The 25,235-nt window shown below is 43.8% G+C and overlaps 1 protein-coding gene and 1 long non-coding RNA gene across 5 annotated transcripts in view; both read right to left on the reverse strand.

Annotated features, from left to right (window-relative positions):
* myt1lb (myelin transcription factor 1-like, b) overlaps positions 1-25,235 on the reverse strand; it is a 92,475-nt gene that overhangs the window by 62,389 nt on the left and 4,851 nt on the right. The window lies entirely within an intron of this gene.
* LOC130201523 (uncharacterized) lies at positions 21,362-24,440 on the reverse strand. Of its 4 annotated transcripts, XR_008833200.1 has the most exons (6): positions 24,364-24,440; positions 23,513-23,537; positions 23,112-23,274; positions 22,895-22,983; positions 22,445-22,491; positions 21,927-22,314 (listed from the first exon to the last, which is right to left on the reverse strand). It is a non-coding gene; the product is annotated as an uncharacterized LOC130201523 (long non-coding RNA). The 4 variants fall into 4 exon arrangements; XR_008833197.1 differs by lacking the exons at positions 21,927-22,314; positions 22,445-22,491 and adding an exon at positions 21,362-21,920; XR_008833198.1 differs by lacking the exon at positions 22,445-22,491.

Here is a 25,235-nt window from a genome sequence, read left to right on the forward strand (position 1 = left end):
AAATGAGACACAATAAACGCCACTTTACCATGCTCAGATAAAAACGCTGCTGGGTTGTGTTGAAAATGCAGATCACACTGTACCAGAAAGGCTCTGCAATTCGAAGAGTCTCCGGAAAATCTCTCCGGAAGAGCCAGCCGTAACGCGGAGGAAACAGCCTGACCTGGGTCGTCAGCTGGAGTATTGACAGGCAAATTCTCAGCTGTGGATGACGTCACCGGAGGAGCAGTCTGTTGATGAGTGAAAAATTATTCATTTGGGCAACCAGTTGTTACAACTGTGTAGATAATTCTTCCTGAACCCGGCCTGGCGTCCTCTCAGCTCTTGTATTTCCCGGCTGACTTTGTCCAGTTTTTCCTCGTGATGAAAAATCGTCACGCCCTGTACCGACAGAGCGGCGTGAAGCGTTCTTGGGTCGGCTAGGTCCATAATGTGGTCAGTTCGTTCTGTTACGAGCTCAGACACTTAGGAAGTAGGACCCAATTGCACGACCCGGGAGACAGAGATAAAGTATTTGTAAGTACTTTATTTTTCGGTTCTGCAGTGAACAAAATGAAAGCGCTCACGTAGTGAGGGATCAAAAACTTTTCCAGAGCACAACATAACCCGACCTGATCATGGCAAAAGACCAGACGAACTGACAAGGAACACTGGGAGACAGGGGAATTTAAGCACATGGTAACAAGACACAGGTGGGACCAATCAGGGGCGGGGCTGACACTGATGAGCATAGGAGACAGGTGTGATGACAGGTGAAAACAATCAGGAAGCCTGGAATGAGAGAAAGCGAACATAAATGACATGAACCTCTCTAGCATATCTGTCGGTGCACAACATCTTCTCTGCCTCTCCTCTCTGCCTCTCTCCTCTGCCTCTCTCCTCTGCCTCTCTTCTCTGCCTCTCTCCTCTGCCTCTCTTCTCTGCCTCTCTTCTCTGCCTCTCTCCTCTGCCTCTCTTCTCTGCCTCTCTCCTCTGCCTCTCTCCTCTGCCTCTCTTCTCTGCCCATCACCTCTTCCCGTCTCCAGGCATTTTCACCATGTGTCCCCCCCCCACACTTCCCTCTCATCTTCTCACCCTTCATAACCTCATAACCCCATAACCTCACCTGCTCTCCGTCATTTCTTACACCAACTTTCCCCATTTGCTCTCTCTCTCTCTCTCTCTCTCACTCACTCTACCATCTCCCTCCCTCAACATCATTGTTGTCGCCGCTCGGCTATCCACACAGAGCTGGTTGGAGTGTGTGTGTGTGTGTGCACCACCTCTGTTGTTCCAGCAGGAGGATCTATAGACACGTGTGGCAGAGCCCCGTCTCCATGGTGATACCCTCCAGATCCATGAGGGATTCGCCTCACAGCAAAGAGCCAGCGAGGAGGAGATGAGAGAGAAAGAGGGAGGTGGGTGGGGGGGGGGGGGGGGGGAGGCTATGGGAAGCCAGACAGACATATATAAAAATATATGTATATATATATGTATATATACATGTGTATATGTCATATTTGTACATTGGGGGAAATATAGAAGAGTAGTTAAAAAGAAAGAGGAGGGATGTGTGTATGTTTGTATGTGTGCGAGCATGTGTGTGTGCGTGTGTCTGTGTGTATGTGTCGGTGTGTGTATGTGTGTGTGAGAGAAAGAGAGAGGATCATTTCAGAGCTGTCAGGCTCTCCCACTAGCAGAGGGAGAACAAAAGACGGTGTCTTGGTGCAGAAGGCTCAGCGCATAGCAGACGCGGCAATTTGGGGCGTGTTCTGTCATCTCCGGCTCTCGCTCCCATATCAGCTGCCGCACACACACACACACAGACACACGCACACATGCATAAACACACACACACACACACACACACACACAAGTAGAAACACACATCAGTTTGTGTTAAAAACTCATCAAGTACTTCATGGTTGCAGGGTTCTCAAGTTTTGAAGACAGGCAAGCGTGACATTTCCATCAGCACCTGATGCTCAACTGTGCGCGCAACGCTGCGATGCGCGCGCCGGCATCGAGCCGAGAAGAGTTGTTGATGGGGGGGGGGGGGTGCTAGTGACTATTTTTTTGCTCCGTCCCGATGCGCGCAGACCGGCGTCGGAGCTCTGCAGCGACCGCGATCGACCTATCGATCGGCGTATTGAGCACCCCTGCATTCAAGCATTAAATAGCCGAGAGTTTTTTTCAGCGTGAGAAATACGATGTGTGGCGGGAGTGCGTGAGTTAAGACCGAAATGCGTGAGTCTCACGCTCAATGCGTGAGACTTGAGAGCCCTGTGGTTGTAGAGTGGAAGTAATCCTCATTACAAACATGTGTGGCGCTAACACGTCCGGTAGGATTTACACGCTCAAGTCTCAACAATACAAGACGTTTACGTGGATATTGTCCACGTGTCAGTTGAATATTTCACGTCCCGAATTCCGTCGTTTCTTGACAAGACGATGTCCCAGACGCCGGGTCTCGTGGCGAGGTGTTGAAAAGGGCCATTGGTACCTGGCAGACACGCCGTTCAGGCCTGTTTGCCGCTCCGGCTCCTGGACTAGTCCCCCATCACCGGTTCCCCATCAACGGTTCCCCATCAACGGTTCCACATCACCGGTTCCCCATCACCTCCCTATGGTCTGCATCTGATAACTCTCTTCTGGGGATCCCTGAGGGACGAGAGGACGGACGGAGGACATTTGGAGCTTTATCGGCATAACTTTGGGAAATTCTGGGGGGCTGAAACGATTAATCAAGGGGACGTTTGACAGAAGATTCATTGGCACATTATTCAGGCACGTGGGTTTGATTTTTTGGGAATTTCTTGTCGTTGTTCTCTTGCATCAAGACAGAAATATCAATCTAAAGATCTATATATATATAATATATGTATATAATATATATATATATATATACTATATAATATATATATGTATATATATATTTATATGTATATTATATACGCATATTATATATATATATACAGTCGTATGCAAAGGTTTGGGCACCCCTGATAATCTCCATTACTTTCATTTATAAATTGTTGGGCATTTGGATCAGGAACTTCTTTGTCATATATATAATACTTCATGGACACAGTGATATTTTAGCAGTGAAATAAGGTTTATTTGAGAAACAGAAAATATGCCATATGCATCATAAGAGAATTAGACAGGTGCATAAATTTGGGCACCCCAACAGAAAAATCACATTAATATTTAGTAGAGCCTCCTTTTGCAAAAATAACAGCCTCGAGACGCTTCTTAAAGCCTCTGATGAGTGTCTGAATTCTGGATGAAGGTATTTTGGACCATTCTTCCTTACAATACATCTCCAGTTCAGTCAGGTTTGATGGGTGCCTAGCGTGGACAGCCCGCTTCAAGTCACCCCATATATTTTCAATTATATTCAAGTCTGGCGACTGGGATGGCCATTCCAGAACATTGTAGTTGTTCCTCTGCATAAATGCCTTAGTGGATTTGGAGCGATGTTTCGGGTCGTTGTCCTGCTGGAACACCCAAGTCCGCCGTAACTTCAGCTTTGCTACAGATTCTAGAACATTATTGTCAAGAATTTGCTGGTACTGAGTTGAATCCATGCGACCCTCAACTTTAACTAGATTCCCAGTACCTGCACTAGCCACACAGCCCCACAGCATGATGGACCCCCCACCAAATGTTACTGTGGGCAGCGAGTGTTTCTCTAGGACTGCTGTGTTCTTTTGCCTCCATGCGTAACGCCTCTTGTTGTGACCAAAGAGCTGTAGCTTTGTCTCATCAGTCCACAGCACTTTGTTCCAAAATGAGCCTGGCTTGTTCAAATGTAGTTTTGCATACCTCAAGCGAGCCTGTTTGTGGCGTGTGTGCAGAAAAGGCTTCTTCCGCATCACTCTCCCATACAGCTGTTCTCTGTGCAATGTGCGCTGAATGGTGGAGCAATGCACAGTGACACCATCTGCAGCAAGATGACCTTGCAGGTCTTTGGAGGTGGTCTGAGGGTTGTCCTTGACCATTCTGACCATTCTTCGCCTTTGCCTCTCCGATATTTTTCTTGGCCTGCCACTTCTGGCCTTAACAAGAACTGTGCCTGTTGCCTTCCATTTCTTAATAACATTCCTCACAGTGGAAACTGATAGCTGAAACCTCCGGGATAACTTTTTGTAGCCTTCCCTAAACCATACTGCTGGACAATCTTTGTTTTTAGATCATCCGAGAGCTGTTTTGATGCCCCCATGTTGCCACTGTTCAGAGGAGAATCAAAGAGAAGCACAACTCGCAATTGGCTACCTTAAATACCTTTTCTAATGATTGGATGCACCTTTCTATGGAATTGAAGGCTTAACGAGTTAATCAGACTAATTATGTGTTGCAGTTAATCAGCGATTTAGTAGGTACAGGTATTCAAATCAACAAAATGATAAGGGTGCCCAAACTTTTGCACAGCCTATTTTTCACATTTGATTTAATTGCACACAACTAAATACTGATACACTAAATATCTTTGTCTGGGAAACACCCCAGCACTCAGTGTTAACTAGAAAATGAATATTACACAACTGTGATCTTTTTTTGGTGAAGACAGAGTAAATTATCATGCAGCCTCAGAGGGGTGCCTAAACTTTTGCATACGACTGTATATAATATACATATTTATATTATTTATATATTATATATATATATATATATATATATATATATTATGTATACATATATATATATAATATTAATATGTATATTATATATATAATATATATATATTATATGTGTATATAATATATATATAAATATATATACATATATATATTATATAGTATATATATATATTATATACATATATTATATATATATAGACCTTTAGATTGATATTTCTGTCTTGATGCAAGAGAACAATATATACATATATACAATTTGTTTTAATATGTTATATATATATTACATATATTATATAGTATATAAAGTATATATATATATATTAAAATACATTTTACATGATAAGTATTTACTCTGTACTCTGAAAACCCAATGTCTAGTTTTAAAATGTGAACTTATGAAGCATTTCTGCTCCCAGAATTGAGTGCAACCCTGGGCTCAAGGTTTTAAAGATGGATCTGGTAAAATATTGAAATGTGTATCTTACACGTCATTCTGCATAATTTGGCAGTGGAGGTCCTGAGCAGCTCATCCTGCAGCATATTCTGGGGGTGTAATGCGGCTATCTGTCATGCTCCAGCTAAATTCACTCCTGGATTAGCCAGGTAAGGAGTCTCTCCACCGGTGTAATGACTTCAATCAATCACCACAACGCAGAGAGACACACACACACACACACACACACAGGGGCCAGCTAGTTAGTTGCCAGCCTAGGAGCCATTTTGGAGGACTGATTCCCTCCAGTTTGTCCCTATGTGTGTGTGTGTGTGTGTGTGTGTGTGTGTGTGTGTGTGTGTGTGTGTGTGTGTGTGTGTGTGTGTGTGTGTGTGTGTGTGTGTGTGTGTGTGTGTGTGTGTGTGTGTGTGTGAATGAAACCATATGTCCTTTCCTTCATTTAGTCTTTTCATAGGCGATTATTCTGTTCAACGTTTGTCCGATTGAACGAGGAGAAAAGAAACTGGAGATGTTGAAAACTATTTTCTTAAAGTCTTGAAATGTTTGGTATGTCGACCACCAGTCCAGAACCTAATAATTTGCTTTATATAACATTTAGCATTTCTTCTTGAAACATGATGAGTGGTTTCTCTGCTGATCGACAAAGTCACTTGAATTATCTCAAACTGAACAGCACAAATGTAACACTCTAGATATCCTATATGTTTCTTATTGTTGTCAAATCCCATGAAAATTCCAAATCCTACAATGTATTGGACCTTTTTATAAATAAATAAAAAGGTTTTATGGGTGGCATTTAGCACGGTATACAGGACTGTCTCAGAAAATTAGAATATTGTGATAAAGTTCTTTATTTTCTGTAATGCAATTAAAAAAACAAAATTGCATTCTGGATTCATTACAAATCAACTGAAATATTGCAAGCCTTTTATTCTTTTAATATTGCTGATTATGGCTTACAGCTTAAGAAAACTCTAAAATCCTATCTCATAAAATTTGAATATTTCCTCAGACCAAGTAAAAAAAAAGATTTATAACAGCAAAACAAAATCAAACATTTGAAAATGTGTTTCCAGGTGTTTCGAGTTAATTAGACGATTCAAGTGATTTGTTTAATACCCTACTAGTATACTTTTTCATGATATTCTAATATTTAGAGATAGGATATTTGAGTTTTCTTAAGCTGTAAGCCATAATCAGCAATATTAAAGAATAAAAGGCTTGCAATATTTCAGTTGATTTGTAATGAATCCAGAATGCATGACTTTTTTGTTATTAATTGCATTACAGAAAATAAAGAACTTTATCACAATATTCTAATTTTCTGAGACAGTCCTGTATATATATATATATATATATATATATATATATATATATATATATATATATATATATATATATATATATATATGTTTATAGGCCAGATGAAGTTTGGTGGCAGACTGGGACCAGTGCAACACGGGTTGGGGAGCTGGAATTGAATCCGGTTACGAATGGCATCTGTAGCCAAAGCCTGATGCATCATCTTCCTCTGCCAGAGAGCTCCATTGTGGTCCAGAAACTATTAAAAACACATTAGAGACACACTCTGTTTCACGGGGCGACATGTTGCTGAACACAAACACGTGCACGGCAGATATTTTATCCCTTTGTTCTTGTTCAGTAACATAATGCCAAAAAGTACAGTACACCATACCCACATGTTTTTTAGTGAGTTGTGCACAATTTGAAAGATGTACGTCTTCAGTAGCAAGCAGTGGGTTTGAGGTGGTGAGCCGCAGACAGCTGGGGGAGTGGGAGTGGGGTTTTTGGGAGACACAATAACACATTGTGTCGGACTTTTCATGGGATTTGTTCACTAAAACAAAAATGTTTGAATATCCCCACCCGTACCCTTTACAGTCATTGTGGCAGGCTGAAGGCGGTGCGAATATTCTTTCAAAACTATTCAAACCAGCAGCGGTGCAATCTCATTTTAAATTTTTAATAAGAGGTTGGAGGGCCAACTGACGGGATCCTCCTGACCCTCAAATGCCAATCATCTGAGAGTGTGTTGAACTGGCCTAGAGTCACGCTAAGCTGTTTCCTTGAGTTCCCTTTCAGCGTAAAGCCCTGAGTGAATATGAGTCCCCCATCATATATGTCTTGGGCTTTTATTGTGAAAGGTAAGAATATGAGGAGTGGATCTGGTTTTGGAGTTATACAGTTGACCATCCTTGTTTGAACTACAAAGTCTCCATGTCATTGTATTAAATTATTAAATATATCTGTTTGGCACAATGTGATTGGTTTATGAAAACTCAACTTCACCAATCTTGTAATATATTCCCGTTCCGTGTGAAGGTACTCATGACAGAAACAACTAAATAAATAAAAAAGCAATGCCCCCGGTGCATCTCAGAGTGTCTGCCCTTCCTGTGTTACACTGTGATTCCCGCTCTGCGTCATGTTCACCCAGCAGATACGCGGGGTGGGGGGTGGGAGGGGCTTCTTTGACACTGATGTAATTTAGTTGGCAGCTGCTCTGAGGGGAGGGCTGGCCGAGGGGAGGTCGGGGATCTGTGGAGGGCTTGTGGGGGGGGGGGGGGAGTCAGGGGTTAGAGGTCAGAATGATGCCCGGCCTGGAGCTGGCCCCTAAGCAGCTGCCCGACCCCATCACCCAAACCCCACCACCTCCCCTCCACCTTCATGCATACGACCCGCCCCCCTGGCACTCTCACCGCAAATGATCTGTTATTCCCTTTGATGTCTTTCCTCTGGGAGGCGGTTATCAAAAAAATAAGGAGGGAAAAAAATAGGTGGATGAAAAAAGAAAGGCGTAAACACCACCTGTTCATATCTGACAACGGGTACCAGCGGAAAGGTGGTCTGCAGGCGTGTCATAATATGGGGGGGAAGGATTACAAAGGGGTGAAAAAACAAAAACAAACGGCATCGAGGAAGGCATGACGAGGGAAGCGTGTGCGTGCCACTGTAGACGGAAAATAATTACTCTTTCATGTGCGGAGAACGACGGCAAAGAGAATTGATAGATATTATGGATTGATATATAATAAACCATTATTACACGCAGACAAGGCGAGTACAATGTCAGCCCGGCTTCACCGTACTGCTGAAAAATGATAACAATGGTGCCGGAGCCAAACTGAAATGAACCCGGGGCTCCGCACGCCGTCTGAAGCGAGCGCGCTAATGACAGAGCTGACAGATCTAACCCGACGACGCTCTTTCTTCTCATCCTCAGTCCACACTGGCTTTTTGGTGATATAAAGCTTCCCCATTAAATATGGAAATTTCCCTTTTTCTTTTCCGGTGACAGATACTTCACAGAGGGGGGCTGATGGCATGGCTGGCAGTTTTTTTTTTTGGAAGGGGAAGTGGCAGATTTTGATTAATGCGACCTTATCTGGTTGCGCACATGGAGGCAGAAGAGGGGTTGCTGAGCTTGGCGGGGGCGGATGGCTGCCTCTTCTTCTTCTTCTTCTTCTTTTTCTAGACCTCTCTCTCTGCGCTCCGTTTGAAACACTTTCACCCGCTCGCTCTCGTTTCCGCCACTGCTGTTGCTTCCCAACCCCCGGCGTGGTTCGCTCGCTCGCCCGCACTCCATCTTCGTCCTCACGTCAGCCATGCTTCGCCACCTTGTAGTCCTTTTGACGTCTTGTAGTCCTGAACCGCTGTGCGGCCTTCTGATAATTTCTCTTCACCCTCGGCCTTCTCTTCACCTCCTCTGTGTCTATATTCTCTTTTCCAATCCATTCTATCATTAATTTTGTATCTTCTTCTCCTGAGTGTGCGGTGCTCCCCCCCCAACGTCGCTCCATCACCACCTGGCCTGCTTCCAATGCTTTTAGTGAGCGCTATCTGTCAAGCTATGAATAATACAGGCCCAAAGCTGCCGTTAGCTTGCTAGCTAGCGATGTGGAATCCAAATGAGGTCTACAAGCAGGAAGAGAGCACTTGACTTCTAGCTCGCTGCCGCGCGCTCCCCGACCAAGACAGGCAATTACTCAGCCCACAGCCCCAGCTGCAGCCGTGGCAATCACAAACGCACACACACAGACACAGACAGACACACACACACACACACACAGACACACACAGACAGACACACACACACACACACACACGCTACATGCATGTAGAAGCAGACAAGCGCGCCTGATCCGAATAATGCCAACACTTGTCTATGCAGAGACTCAGAGTCTGAAAACTTTCTTTCTATATGTGACGGAAAAATCCATGTCAGCATCTGTTCTGGCTGGCGCAAAGAAAAACAGCAAATATATATATATATATATATGAAAAGCATTTTTGACAGTGATTTCATGGGGGGATGATGATGGAATCACGGCATTGATTATGGGTCCAGAAACAAGATACAAGCAAACAAAATGATGGAAAGCAGATCTTTGTTGCTGAGGGAAATTTAAAAATGGTTTTGCGTATATTTTTTGGGTTGTTGAGAGAAACAAGCAATTTAAATTGAAATATGCCAACTCAAAAACCAAACGCCATGAAAGAGCTAATGAATCACATTTAAAACTCTTCTCTTAACCTACAAAGCCTTGATTGGTGATGCACCATCATATCTTAAGGAGCTTGTTGTACCATATTGCCCCACTAGAGAGCTACGCTCACTAAATGCGGGACTACTTGTAGTTCCTAGAGTCTTAAAAAGTAGAATGGGAGCCAGAGCCTTCAGTTATCAAGCTCCTCTTTTATGGAACCAGCTTCCACCTTCAGTCCTGGAGGCAGACACAGTCACCTCATGTAGAGTAGACTGAAGACTTTCCTCTTGATAGTCTTATAGTTAGGGCTGAAGCAAGGTCACCTAGCTGGTTACAGGCTGCTGGGGGACGTTTTAGGATACACTGAGCACCTCTCTCTTCTTCTCTCTCTACTTATGGATGCATTTTCATCTCTCCATCACACATTATTAACTCTGCTTCCTCCCCGGAGTCCTTTTGACTTCACGTGTCATAGGGTCCATTGGACCTGGCTGGGTCTGATACCATGGCCCTGTTGATGCCCCGCCCACTCCTCCTCTCCTCCTCTCCTGCCTGATGGTTCATGGAGGTCTGGATCGTGGTCCATGCAGACTACCGACTTTTCATACACTCTGTCAAACTCATTGAATGTGTTGTAACTCTGTAATGATTCCTTCTGGTCACATGACATCTATTGCTTGTACCCATCCTGGAGAGGGATCCTCCTCTGTTGCTCTCCTGAAGGTTTCTTAATTTTTTTCCCCTGTGAAGAGTTTTTTCTATTTCTTGGGAGTTTTTCCTGATCCCTATGTGAGGTCCTGGGACAGGGATGTCGTATGTGTACAGACAGTAAAGCCCTCTGAGGCTAATTTGTAATTTGTAATATTGGGCTATACAAAATAAACTGAATTGAATTGAACGGTGTTCTAGCAGTGTGTATTTAAGATGCCGCGGAGCTCCAAAGATCCATTAATTAATGGCGGAGTCACTTCATCATCTTTTATCTGTTGATTAAGGGGAACACGTTGCGCACCTTTATCGCACTCGTCCCACCGTCATGGCAGCGGGCTGAGAGGGCTATCGCGCACATCGGGCATATGACACATGTACGGGTCACATAATTAGTTTTGCGCCGAGGCGTCCCGGGGTGACGGTGTTAACCCATCCATCATTGCGTCTAATCATTCGCTGGTGTATGTAATTACAGAGCGCTAGGCAACGACAGGCTTCACAGGTAAAAATAGTCATGCAGGATGAGAGAATTCTGCATGTGTTTCGCATGTGTGTGTGTGTGTGTGTGTGTGTGTGTGTGTGGCTGTGTGCACATATGCATGCCAGCATGTATTGTGGTAATGAGATCTAGTTAGTGATGCTCCAGAGTGTCTTATTAACAAATAATCACAGAGCTCCTTTGTTTCTTTTGTTGTTGTTTTTTGTTGTTGCTTCTCCTCCTATCTATTATTCACACCTCACAGATTTCCTCATGATTCATTTATAGGAGCATCTTGTGCAACCTAGAAACTAAATGTCAGCCAAAACATCACTATCGGATGGTGCCGTGTGTGTACGAACAACGACATGTTTCCTTGTGCATGTGTGTCCCATCGCTCACAGGAAGTACGTCCACCCTCAACATGTCCCGCATCAGATACACAACGGCAACAATCCAGCTAGATTGTGTTAATATTCTGCAATATAGTGCCCTCTGTATGAGCACGCACGAGCTTGAACGACAGAGGGCTATTGAAATAGATGAGTTGGATTTTGCCGGATCAGTATCAAGGGCTGTAGTGAGGCCATTCTGCCATTCAACATCCCCACCCCCCCCCCCCCCCACACACACACACACACATCCCCCCGCCCCACCTCGTTGTGAGACCAGCATGACCCCCTGTGTACTTTAGCTGGATCTGAAATTGCCATGTTGAAGAGAGGTACTCAGCTGGGAACGCTGCTCTACATGTGAAGTAGGTTGTGTGTGTGTGTGTGTGTATGTGAGACTTGCATGTCTACAATTGTGTCGGTTGGCATTGAGCGACCCTATGTAGGTGTGAATGTATGTGTGAATGTGTGTGTCAGAGTGCCGCCCTTTGCCTCTCTCTCTCTCTCTCTCTCGCTCCAGGTGAAGAGCCTCTCCTGGAGGCCCTGATCCAGTCGAGGCCCCTTGAAGCCAGGCTGGCAGCACTCTACCCAGATAGAGGTAAACAGCTCCTCATCCGTCTTAGCGGCAAACACTTAGCGGACCATCAGACAGCAGCCGCAAGGGGCTTGGCAGCAGCAGCAGCAGCAGCAGCAACGCCCTGCACGACAAGGAACTCTACTGCATTCTGTATCGACTCCCAGGATGTCGCTTTCTCTAAATAAGTCGGACAAAAGATTATTAAGATTAGGGAAGTTATACTCATAAGACTACTTGAGTTCACATTTATACTGGTCCTGATATGTACAGTCATACATGTTTCCAGTACCGTGAACACACGGGCCTCAGTATTGCACAAGACCTCATTGGGACAATCAGTTTTCTCTGTTCAAGGAGCAAAAACATGGAGCTGTCTCCCAACAGAAGTGAAAATGGAACACAATTTTAATGTTTTACAAAACCCCTGTCAACACACTTGTACTTTGTGTATGTATCTGATTCTGTATTTTCTTAAAGTTTTGTTGACTAAACCTAACCAAGTAGTGTTGTCGCCTGAACCTTACCAAGTATCCCCTCATAACCTTCCCCCACTTCTCGAAATGTGCAATATCCCCATATAACTGTCCCCTTTCCCCTCTTTCTTCTCACAAGCTAGAAACAGCACTCAGCACTAGCCTATTTATTTATGTATTAACCTCTGCCCTCTCCTTTATTATGTTGATAACCTGTTTTTAAAAACTACCACCTTATGTACAGTGTGTTTTTTATATTTTTTATATTTTTTCTTCTTCTTCTTCTTATTATTATTATAGTGTGTTTGTACCTCTGTTGACTCGGAGAGCCCTGTAAAACAATTCCAATGTGTCTGGACCATTGGTCTAGGCACAAATGGCAAATAAAAAACCTTGAACCTTGAAAGTAATTGTGTTGCCTAAACCTGACCAACTTGTTGTGTTGATTAAACCTAAAAGGAAGTCAGGTGACGGAGCACCCAGCTACAAAGTGTGTGTCCAGCGTAGTTTATACTCGCCACAGTAAATCCTGCACGAGTTCGTCGTGCCAGGGAATGACGTACGTATGTCTAATATCAAACGCTACAGCGCCCAGCGGTCTGGACAAAGCTTGAGGAGGAGATCGAGCTGCTGGACAAAATAACTTTGCATTAGATATCATGCAAATCGTTGTGTGAGGCGAAGACTGCATTGCTGGTTTTGGTCCTTATTAACGACATTTGTTGACAGTGACCAAAATATAGCATATGACAAAGTAATGTGGGCCGATAAGAAACCGGTTTCTATAGTGACCACAGTAGATGTTGCCCGTCGGTTATTTCTTCGCCTCACAATGTGTTCAAACCAATGAGCTCTACCATGAGACTCATTGTGCCACTCTGTTGGTTGCTTGCTGCTCTCCTATCTGTCTGAGTGCTTTGAGAGCATGACATCGTAGAGAGAGCAGAGATGGCTGTGTGTGTGTGTGTGTGTGTGTGTGTGTGTGAAAGGGAGTACATAGCATCCCAACTGTAGAGACGGCAATTAAGTGTCTCTCCCTTTACACTCCAATAGTACTGCAGACCCATTACCTCGCTGTGCATGCTTGTGTGTCTACCAGTATGTGTGTGTGTGTGTGAGTGTGTTTGATTGTGTGCGTGCACGGGGCTACAAATGTATTTCCGAGCCATTCCTCCAATCGTCTCCGCGCTCCCACGCGACTCAGCCCTCAACCTTTCTGTTTCGATCCTTTTCCCATTCATCATCAGCTTCCCTCCCTGTCCTCCTGCCAGAGGTCTCTGCTAAGGTGTAATTTAGCTCCCACTGTTCTCTAATTTCTGCCTTTGTCAGGAGGGGCGTGGCTGCCCCCCCAGACACCGCGGATACAATCTGTCAATCATTTCTCCCATGCAGCCAAAGTGAGAGTAATTGTTAAGTCTGCCCGGCGTGGGTTGGATTGAATACACCCTCTTGCTTTGGCACTGAGAAAAATATGTATTTCAGAGACAAGGCCAGGTAGATTTGTGAGGCTATTATTGTTGCTAAGGACAGAGTGAGGGCTCCCCTCATTTCACCTTTCGTCTCGTCTAATCTCTTTGCCTTTCCTTTACTTCCATCCTCAGTCCTCTACCCCCTTTCGATTGGCATATTCATTTTTTCATTCAAAAATTCCTTTTTCCATGGTTATCAAAGCTCGACTCCCTAACCTGCCGTAACTCTGCTGTCCTGACCCGATGGCTCACCACACGGCTCTCTCCACTATCAAATACATTTGAAATGATCTGATGAAAGGAACATCAACCCAACATTAACACAGTGCCTGTCACGATTTTCTTTTTTTGTTAGAGTCCTTGAAAAGCTTCAAGCTAAACTGGTGCTAGCAGTTCCTCTGCCTTCGCTGTCCTCGTTAAATTATTGAAAGTCCCCTGGTTACATAACATGTTGATTCATTTTCCTGTTTCCCTTTTCATTTCAGGAACCACTTACCTGTTTCTGCTTTTACTGAATACATTCTGTGGATTTGGGCATTCCCATAAAGCAAATTCACACCACAAAGATGATCAAGGGCATCGATTCCCAAGACCCCGTTTGCTTACAACTTCTCATGCCGTTTCTAATTAATGTCAGCCACTGCTGCTTTTGTAGGCACCTGAGTCAATCACCTGTATCAACGTTGATGAATCTCCAATGCAACGCCAAGCGAGCCCACACATTAATGCCCCATCAACCTTTCTTTGTTCCTGGGCCGATAAATCAGAGTTAACAATATGTCCCACGCAGACTTCACCACTGACCCGGCAACCTTCATGAAGGACAGCAATTGTGATTGTGTTACTTTAGCTGACCTGGGAGCAGCGTCCCGTACAGTATGCAGATGAAGTGCACTGTAGTCCTGGACATCTGGTGGGGAGATCGTTCCTTATAGCGGTGGTTAAAGGCGACATAACCTGTAACTGATGCAGGATGTAGATTAGTGCAATTGTCTCATGGAAATATGGATTTAGATAAGGTCCTACCCCCCCCCCCCCACACACACACACACACACCTTTAGTTACAGTTGCTTTGCCTGCCAACATTTTGGTTCTTTCACGGCTCAAAGTGGCAGATTGTATCAGCTGATTAAGCTAACATTAGCTCCATGACGTCTCCAGAATTCAGAGCATCAAACCAGCGACATATTGAGAGACGTTGAGGCAATAGAAATGCTCCCAATCACATATATTACACCTTTAAAATGAGAACCTTGAATATGGACCAGTTAATCCATGTAGAACACCGACCAATAGCATTACAGTTGCATTGCAGTGCAGCACTAATTCGTCCTTGTGCTACAAATATTTTTTCTTTTGTACAGTACACAGAAAAACATGGCGAGAGGGCTCAAGGAACGTCTCGTGTAACTTTGACTGGGTTTGCTGGACGGAAGCTATTAATATACCTGCTGGCTGTTGAAGTAGCATTAACACACAACTACTAACGAAGCTAGTGTGTTAGTTAGACGGGCTAACAGTGGAGGAACACAGTTTTATCCTCACAAATGTTCACTCTCACTATGATTCAGTGTGTAAAGGAAATACATCATAGACTTCTATACAACCAGAGTTGCTGTCTGGTTTAGTTTCAGCTGCTACGGCTGTAATTGGACACAGATCGGAGGAGGGGTTTAGCAAACGGTCAAGGGAGCAACCAGATCATACTCTTGTTTTAAAATGTCCAACGATCATGTGATAAAGTGCTGTTAATCCGCAACAGCGGACATGTCGTTGGTCTATTATGCGCCACACTCACGCACACACATACACACACACACACACACACACACACATGCAAATACACAGACAGTATAGAAACCCAACCTCACCCCCTTGGGTGAGTGTCTACAGAGTCTTATGGCATTGCAGGGCCTCTGAGGGTATTGAAACATTCAAAAGCTGCGCGTGAAGCGGAGAGAGGATGTGGCGCCGTGGATGGTGTGCCGCCGTCTAAAGGCTAGTGGGGAGAAGAAAAAAAGGAAGGTGGGGGTAATTAACATATTAATGACCCAACCTTCCTACAGCTTCTGTCGGATAGCCCAAACACTTTGATAAGTATGCAAATGAGCCGCCGCACCATCTGAAGAGGGAATTAGCGCTGCCAGAGACAGCCGAGAGAGATGGGAGGAGTAGGGAGGAAGAGGAAGGAAGGAAGGAAGGAGCAAGGAAGGGAAGGAGCAAGGAAGGGAGAGAAGGCGTGTTAGTGCGGAAAGGGGATCTGAAAAGAGGCAGGAAGAAGGAGCAGAAGAGGAAGGAAGAGAGGCGTGAGTGAGATAGGAAGGAGTCTCAGGCGTGCCGATGAACTGATATCCTCATGTTTCTATTAGACGTCTTTAATTATTTGCCATGCACGGTTGGTTAATGTGTGTGTGTGTGTCTGTGTGTGTCGTATTAGACATAGACGCCGAGCGAAAAGACACTTTTGGTTCTCGTGCTGGCCAGATCGATATGCCAGCGGCCAGTCGGCAGAATGGCTGCAGGCGCTCAGACCAGTGGGCATACAGGCTCTGCAGGGGGGGGGGGGGGGGTTGGGGGAGGGGGGGCTCGACCTCGAGTAGACAAGGGCAAGTAATTATAACATGGAACGATCTCACTCATTCTACCACTGAGGAGAATGGCCAGTAATACGGATGAGGGAGAGCACCACGGGAGAGCAAGTGTTCAATGTAGCTGAGACAAAGGGAATGGGGGGGGGGGGGGGCAGTGTGTGTGTGTGTGTGTGTGTGCGATTGGGAGCGACACCAAAGGATTCACCAACACGCTCACGTCACATTCCACATTTCTGTTGAATAATGAAGGTGTTTCATGAAGTCGATGGCTTCCTGTTCGGCCGTGTTTCAGCTCTGACGCGACGCCTCTCTCGTCCGGCCGGTCGGCGACGAGAGCTCAACCGTATGTCTTTTGTGTGAAAGCGGGACTCTGACAAAAAAATGAGGGGCTTTAGCTGTCATCCACCTTACTTAACTGTTCTCAACACTTCAGTGCAAAAAAGCACACCGGGGCCGACAACGAACGGCGCTTGCTCAAGGTGAAATCGTGCAAATCTGGATTTGGTTTCCTAAGACGTTTTTTGATTAATGCAAATAAGGGAGTGAATAGTTTACCTTTGCGAAGCCAGCCTCAGGCACTGAGACACCAACCTCCAACACCTTTACATATTGATAGCTTTTTACATCTGGTGTCATTTTATTTCTCGGGTTTTTTTCTTTCTTCTTTTTTTCAGAGTTTGTGCAGTCAAGTGGACAAATACCGTATATTCCCGCCAGCCAGACATCCCTCAGCTTGCATAATGATGCATTCAGTGCTCTCTGATGATGCAATAGTGTAAGAAGTGCAACTGCACAAAAGTATCTACACAAATCGTGGCCGTGGTTCAAAATCAGGGGAATTCTTCGCTGTGCATTAACACAATAATTAGCAAAATCCCGTGCTGTCCCAGTTACATAAGATGGCTCTTTTTTGTCTTTTTGAAATTGGATTACTGCAGGAGGAGACATCTATTTCCAGAAATGGTGGGGGAGGGTAGGGGTGGGGGATCTCAGTGCCTCTACCATGCAGTCTCTGGCACAAAGCTCTCCTCCCCTATTGAGCTCATGCGCAGCGCTTATACACCCCGATAAACACGATTAGCATGGCAGACTGTAAATATGCAAATGACACAAAAAAAGAGATGTGGAGGGGAATGTTTATGCTGCGAGCTCTCGGTCTAGCACAGCCCCTCCCCCACCCCACCGTTGCGTATGAAAACCACGATGAGCTTTATTGAGACGGGGGTCCTCCCTGTTAAAGCTATCTTCATTTATTTTCTTTTTTCTTTTTCATAAAAGAAATTCAACCAGTTCATTGGTGCTTTGAAAGGAGAGCGGTCGCCTTTACCTTCCACGTTTTTTATATCCCGCGTGTCTGCTTTCGTGACGCAGACGCAGCTCTGATGACGCGTGGACGCCACCTCTAAAGTGCTTCTGCCCTCACGTCGTCAAACCTGCACCTCCAGAAAGAAAAGAATCTCGGGATCCACGTAGTCCCCCTCATTTGGAAATGGGACACGCTTAACATCGATAAGCTTTGAATAAAAGCTTCTCTGTGCAGGGGGGTGGAGCGTGTGGTCTGCAGCGGGTCTTTACAGGCCGCGGCTCATTGACTGCGCTTCACTTTAGCTGTTGGATGCTGCATGCTCTAACTATACCGAACTCTTCTTCACTCCCCTGGAGTCCACGAGTCACGCCGCTCTGAACGTGCCCGCCGCTGTTTTTCTTTTTACATGAAAAGGTTCTTGAAGTGGTAATCGTTAAGTTTTCAGTCCTGATTGATTCCAAGATTCCAAGTGAAAACAAAGTATCTGTGCTTCAGTTTCCTTACTGACATGATATTTGTGTATGCGTAGTTCCATTTATTTGTCTGTACACAATGGAGACAAACTGTAACACAGTATTTAGCTTTTTTAGACACAGAATTTGTAATGCTGCACGTTTACCAATGATTGCAACACTTTCACGAATGAAAGTATTGCAATATCTGTCGCCGCGTTGTGATAGTGACATAAATAAATACATAAATAATGTACACTCTCACCATAACCATAGCGACAGTGCTAAGTTGCCTCCACAGTGTGTCCATGTGTGTGTGTGAATCCAGCCCAAAGAAAAACCTTCAAATGACAGCTTCAGATACATTAATAGGAAGAACTAGAAAAACCACCCTTCTGTCTAATCTCCAAAAAATGACATCCACTCATCATGCATGAAGAATGCTTTTGCTTGACCATCACACACCTGTCTCTCACAGATCCCTGAACGGAGAAGCTAAGAACCTATAACCTATCACAGCTTGTCCACCTTCCTCCAGCAGAGTACTGAGACTCTCATTCACTCCGTCACTCCCGACACCCACGCGCGTTACACGGCTGCACAAGAGTAGGCCGAGTACATTAAAAACACGCGCGCACATCACATGGCGGCGGCGCCCCATCTGACACCGACTGGGCCGCCGCATGCAAAGTCAAGCGTGTTCGTCCTGAAGACCGTCAGCTCTCCGGGGGGGTGTGTGTGTGGGCCAATCGAGCGGCATCATCGACATTATAGACGCTTCGGCCTGGAGATAGGCTTCAAATCGATCCCCTGATTAATTACTATCTTCAGGCGGCAGCAGAGTGAGAGGGGGGGAGGGAGAGAGAGAGAGGGAGGCGAGAACGATGGAAAATGGGGGAAAGGGGAGGCAGAGACATTGGAGCGGGATGAAGGATTGAGGAGACTGAGGAGGGAGAGTACACCTTGTACTATCCATGAATATCAGCTAAAGGCTACACAGTAATCTTCCAGGTGGAATAATATTGTATTGATAAATAGGTAGGCAGGAACCCTTATCTTAACCGCCCCCTGCCGCACGGCCAAGGACGAAGTGAAAAACACACACATAGCTGGGGTGGAAACAACTGGCAAAGACAAGCAGAGGACACGGACACAGCCACCGCTGGATCCAGGTTATATACGGTGTACACCAAATAATAATTTTTACAAAAATATATATATATGTATGTGTGTGTGTGTGTGTGTGTGTGTGTGTGTGTGTGTGTGTGTGTGTAAAAATTCAGAAGTGCAACCGGACTGAGTGGCTAACATTAATGAACTGCAGTGAGATCCTTTGGGCTCCTCTTCCTCCCAAGAGGCTGTGGAACATAAGTCAATAAGCCAGTGTGAGGGCTCCATTAGGGCTGCCGGGGCTTCTGGGATGGCTATTTCTGATGGACTTGGGGGTTGTGCATCGTTTCGACCCCCCTCAGTCGAGAAGACCCTCAGCATTGTGCACGGATGCAGGAGAACCAGATACTGTTTCTTACAAACACAGAAATAGACAAACACATATTTTCTGTTGAGCAGGATTGCTTCCAGGAAATAGCCCCAGACTACTCAGCTTTTATCCTTGATAAGTTAAAGGCCTGAAACTGTATTACACACTATTATTGTGTGACAAAGTTTAGCAATATAGCGATATCGTGATATGAGATTGAATTAAGTGTTTCAAGTGTTAAAGGCTGCGTTACAATCAAGTGATGGGGTCATTCCAGTCTGTTAGCTGTTCTATTATTTGCCTTAATCCATTTAGTTATTAAATCCTCATTACCGAGGATTATTTATCAAACATCTCTTTGTGTAAATATTTCGTGAAAGCATCAATAGACACGAATAGCATGATATTGGATATTCTCCGTGTGGCCCAGCTGTAGTGACTATTTTTTTGCTCCATCCCAATGCGCGCAGACCGGCGTCGGAGCTCTGCAGTGGAACAATCGATCGGCGTATTGAGCACCCCTGCATTCAACCATTAAATAGCCGAGAGGTTTTTTCAGCGTGAGGAATTCGATGTGTGGCGGGAGTGCGTGAGATAAGACCGAAATGCGTGAGTCTCACGCTCAATGCGTGAGACTTGAGAGCCCTGTTCTGCTCAGTGAACAATTAAAAAAAACCTTTTTATTTTGAAACTCTGCCTGCTGCGTTTGGGTCCAAACCTCGCCCTACACAACACCTTTCCCAGTACATGCCGGTCATAATGAAGCATACGTCTCGTTACTTTCACCCAACGCACATCTTATAACTGCACACTGACACAACTCAATGGAGGATTCTATCTGAACCCACACAACACTGGAACCAGTGAGGCCTGACTCCATGTTGGAGTTCATGCTAAAAAAAACGTATTAAAATAATAATGTATTTATGTCTTTATTGTATAGGTAATGCTTTCTGGTATGTCAATAAAAACAGTCGATATGAAATAACCACACGGCAAAGTCTATCTTGAATACTCTTGTGTGACTTAATAAAAAGTACTGCGTCATTTCTCAAAATCTACATTTTAGGTTCAAGTAAATTTAAAGGGAAAAGAAAAATCCATATCATATATTCATATTGAGAGCTACACACTGACTTTGTGTACATGCATGTGAATTCAGTCATTTCAGATGTTCTGAGACATCTGAGCGGACTTGTTATGATCAATTCAAACAACGTAATGGCGCATCACGTTGTCTCAATATATGATTTCATCTCGATACACTGTAAAATGTAATAAGTTGACTTTACTTGAAAAAGGTGAGGAAACCGATTGCCTCAAAATGTCTAAGTAAAGTAGCTCAATAATTTTAAGTTCTTAAAACTAAAAATAAATGAGTTTCGGCAACTGATGTAATTGGAGTAAACATAAGTTAAGTCAACTCATAATATGTCAGTTCAGACAACTTAAAAGATACGAGTGAAGGTAACTTAAAAATCTTTAAGTATGTAATAAGTTGACTTTACTTGAAAAAGGTGAGGAAACCGATTGCCTCAACATTTCTAAGTAAAGTAGCTCAATAATTTTAAGTTCTTAAAGCTAAAAGAAACTAAGTTTAGGCAACTCATGTAATTGCAGTAAACATTAGTATAGTTAACTTAACAATTATTAGTTACTAGGTTAACTTAAAAGACAACTTAAAAGATCCAAGTTATATTAAGTAAACAGTACTAATAAGAACTAGTTAACTTTACTAGTCAATGAGATCCCATTACTTAGAAATAGTGAGGAAACCGATTGCCTTAAAATGATCAAGTAAGCTGAACTAAAAACTGTAAGTTGTTGAAACAAAAGAAGGAGAACAGTTACAATGGAAGACAACGTTTATTTAGAAGAAAAACACATGTTTTAAAACTCAAACAACGTGCTTAAAACGCTGAACATGTTGCCAGATTAGGTTTTGTAACGCAGAAATATGATGAACACAGCGTTTTCGGCATTTGCTAAATTTCACGACAGAAAAACAACAAAAACAGACATTTTCTAGAAAAGAGTTCAATTGGAGATAGAAGGGTGAAGTTCTCGGGCCTGACTGCACATCATGAACACAGTCCCTTATGGCATCAGTAGATTTTTGAGTGATTGTATTTTCGGGTTTTTGGTCCAAGTGAGAAGCACTCTATGAATAAATTCAGAAGGTGTTCCTCACTCGTTGAGGATACTCCGAATTCAGGGGTAAATAAGTCCGAAGAGTAGCCACACGGCACGGGGAAGATTATCACGGTCACCCATCACGACTGTTGATCCCAAAACGATGGCAGTAGCTGTAGACTCCAGGTTCAGCGAGTGAGGAGGCCACGATGTCTTCAGCACTGTCAGGGTCCCAATGGAGGCGTGGGACACGTCCAGAAGGTCATCAGAGTCCTAATAACAAGAGCAGCATAAAAAACACAATTACATGTCAAATTTCACATTGCATTTCTATGGTAGAACACACAATGGTTACCTGGATTCTGATATTATTAGATAATCAAGTGAAAGATTCTCAGGAGTGAGTGCGATGATTAATTCATTGATCATGTGATTCACTGAATGATTGCAAAAGCTAATAATAAAGAATATGAATTATCATATTTACAAATAGGGATATTTGAATGGAACAACAATAATAGAGCAAATGTAAAAAACAGAATGTAGAAGGGCCTGAGAACAGGTCGATGCAGTTGCATCACAACACGCCCCGATCAGGACCCTTTGGTGGCATCTGCTGTGTTTCCATAGGGTCAAGTCGAAGCTTCATGCCATCCTAAACTCACACCTTCAATAAAGAATCACCAACATTTAATACGTGGGCAACCAACCATATTCGTGGTAAACATCCACATTTCTTTGTCACTGCTGCTTCTGGGAAATGTGCTCCTACCACAGGAGGCTGAACAGGTACCTACCATCTTCAGCCGTCACACCTGCATCATATTGGCTGCTCCTGAACCTCCTGTGGCAGGAGAGCGAGCATATTGCCCAAAAGCAACAAAGAAATAGCGATAATGTTACAAGTGAAAACCCATTTTTGGTAACAGGAGATATTAGTAGAACCCCTCTACCATCATGCAGACATGTGAAGGTGTACAGATGCCCATTTAGGTGTGATATGATTTGTAATTTTTATTTTGAAGGCCTTTGGGTTTTGAATGGGCGACTAGAGAGCTGCAACTGGACCTGACTGGAAAGACGGAGATCCCACTAAAGGGCCCCAATCAGGGATAAGTGAATCAAAAAGTAGAAGCACTGATTGGAAGAGAAGTAGCCAATAACAAAAGATTAACAGGCAGAACACATGAGATAGATTGGGCATCCTGTGGTGTGGAATTAAATAATTTTGACTAAAGTCTACTTACAAATTCTTGAAGAAGTCTGCGTTGTCATCTCCAAGGATGAAGGGAGAGCTACGGAGGACTGCTGTTCACCTCCCAGTCACATCTGTACTCTAAAAAAACATTTTAAACACACACAATTCACAAGTGTTAAAGGACAATCATTTGACAGCTCTGCATGCAATGCTGTGACACTACTTTATTAACCACATAAAGAAAAATGACTGCTTGAGAAACTTACCCCAGGTGTGACTTGTTGCAGATATTCAAGTTTCTGTCCGACACTTTCCCCCTCTGGGTTTTGAACTTCTCCAGGAAGCGAGGAGTATATTTGTCGAGATCTTTGAAGAACTCTGATTGCAACTCAGATTTTTGCTTGATAAGCGACAGAACTCAGCCAGAATCTAACGGAAAGAGAAATAAATTAAGATGTAGTCATATTAGACCTACAGTAAACACATTACAACATACTACATCACACTGGGCAGAAAACTAGTGGCTTCTAGATTGAACAGATTACATCAGCTCCCCTCATCGTTCCTTCATGGTCGTCACAGGAGACACTCTGAAGACATGGACTCAATCTGGCAACGCTTCCATGTGTTATGCAGTAGTGTGTAGAAGAAAATAAGCAATACTTACAATTCATTGCCAGGTTTTTCAAAGCCTACAAAAGAAACAACAAAAGCAATTAGTCAAACTGCAAATAACTCCTCGTCAAGATGCATTTTACGGCTAAAAGCCATCAGTTTAATGGAAGATTTCACAGACAAATATGATTACAAATGCTTATCCTAGATATAGATAGATAGATAGATTGAAGTCATAAATAGTCTGTAGGGAGGTTGGCAGGGAGGTTAGTTTCAAACTTGCTATTGGTTATAATGGATGTCATTTCCATTAAATATCACAAAATAAGAAATGATGTTCAAGTAAAAAATAAAAAAACGTTGTACCACATTCGCTGTGGCCGAGAAGTTCTCCATCATACGGTTGTGGTTGAATTATTCCTCGTTACTGTAGTGTTATGGAATAATAGGGTTTTGAGCCCGTTGTATCTCCAAGTATCTTTATTAGCTTAACCATACATAACACCGTGACTGACTGGATTCGGGTAACTCCAAGAGCGGACTGACGACTGTACACGCCCCCCCTCTGCTCACACATGCCTTCGTATCACTCCACATGTCTATAAAGTAGTACCATTACATTATAGTTACATTCAACCTGACATTGCATTCACTCTTAACTCAGTGACAGTAGCGTTGTGTGACTCCCGTAGTGCTGCGTTAATGCACACGAGTGAGACAGCCACGACGATGTCCGCCATTAACATTGTGACTCGTTTGTTTTGACGGTCTAGCTAGCTTACATTAAACGCTTCGTAAAGTTAACATTCAACTACGAATATACATATGAACAATATGGCGAAGATACGACGATGTTTACTTCGGACATGAACGGCAAAACGTTATTGAGATGCTGAAACTTACCTGAAAGTAACTCGCACACCTGCACTGCCTTCTCGCTGCCGCCAATCCGTCTCGAGCAAAGAACGTCTTCAGTGGTCGACTGCACATGCGTATTCGAGCCGAGTGCTGCCGAGTGCGCCCGAGTTTCTTCCGAGTCCGCCTCACTCATTTTTTTAAAGTAAAGCTTACTTGAGATAATAAGTTTAATAACTTTACTCACCAAAAAGTGTTCTTTACTAAGTTTCTTAAAGTAAGGTCAACAAAGTAAGCAGAAATGAGTAAAGCTCACTAATTTTTTTAACTAAACTTTACTATTACATTTTACAGTGTATGATTCCGTAGAAAGGTGAAAATTCAGCTTAAACACTCAAGTCGGTGCGTTCCTTCAAAAAATGACAATACCTCTTCAAAACACCCTCTCAACGAGAACCCCAAGGCTAAAGGCGGAGACAGTGTTGTGCTGCATGGCTAATGAATTGATAATGGTCCATCACGCTAAATATCATCAAAGACACAAGACAAAAAACTGAATTATTTAGCTTGTCTAGTTGGACGGCTAAACGATGAGAAAACTCTCTGATTTTAATATTTCATCTAACAACTAACGGGAAGAATCGTGCGTTTTGTTTCTTTTTTGCTGATATCGTCTGTTGTAACATTGAAGGAGAGAGAGAGAGGGAGAGAGAGGTAGAGAGAGTGAGAGGGAGAGAGAGGTAGAGAGAGGTAGAGAGAGGAGAGGTAGAGCGAGGAAGAGAGAGGTAGAGATAGGAGAGGTAGAGAGAGCGAGATAGGGAGAGAGAGAGAGAGAGTCAGGGCTCACTTGCTGCCGACATTCAGGGCAGGTGGAAGGAACCGTTTGACTGTCTCTACCTCACAACTAAGACCACAGGCTA

This window comes from Pseudoliparis swirei, chromosome 11 (genome assembly GCF_029220125.1).
Source record: "Pseudoliparis swirei isolate HS2019 ecotype Mariana Trench chromosome 11, NWPU_hadal_v1, whole genome shotgun sequence".
Classification (NCBI taxonomy): domain Eukaryota; kingdom Metazoa; phylum Chordata; class Actinopteri; order Perciformes; family Liparidae; genus Pseudoliparis; species Pseudoliparis swirei.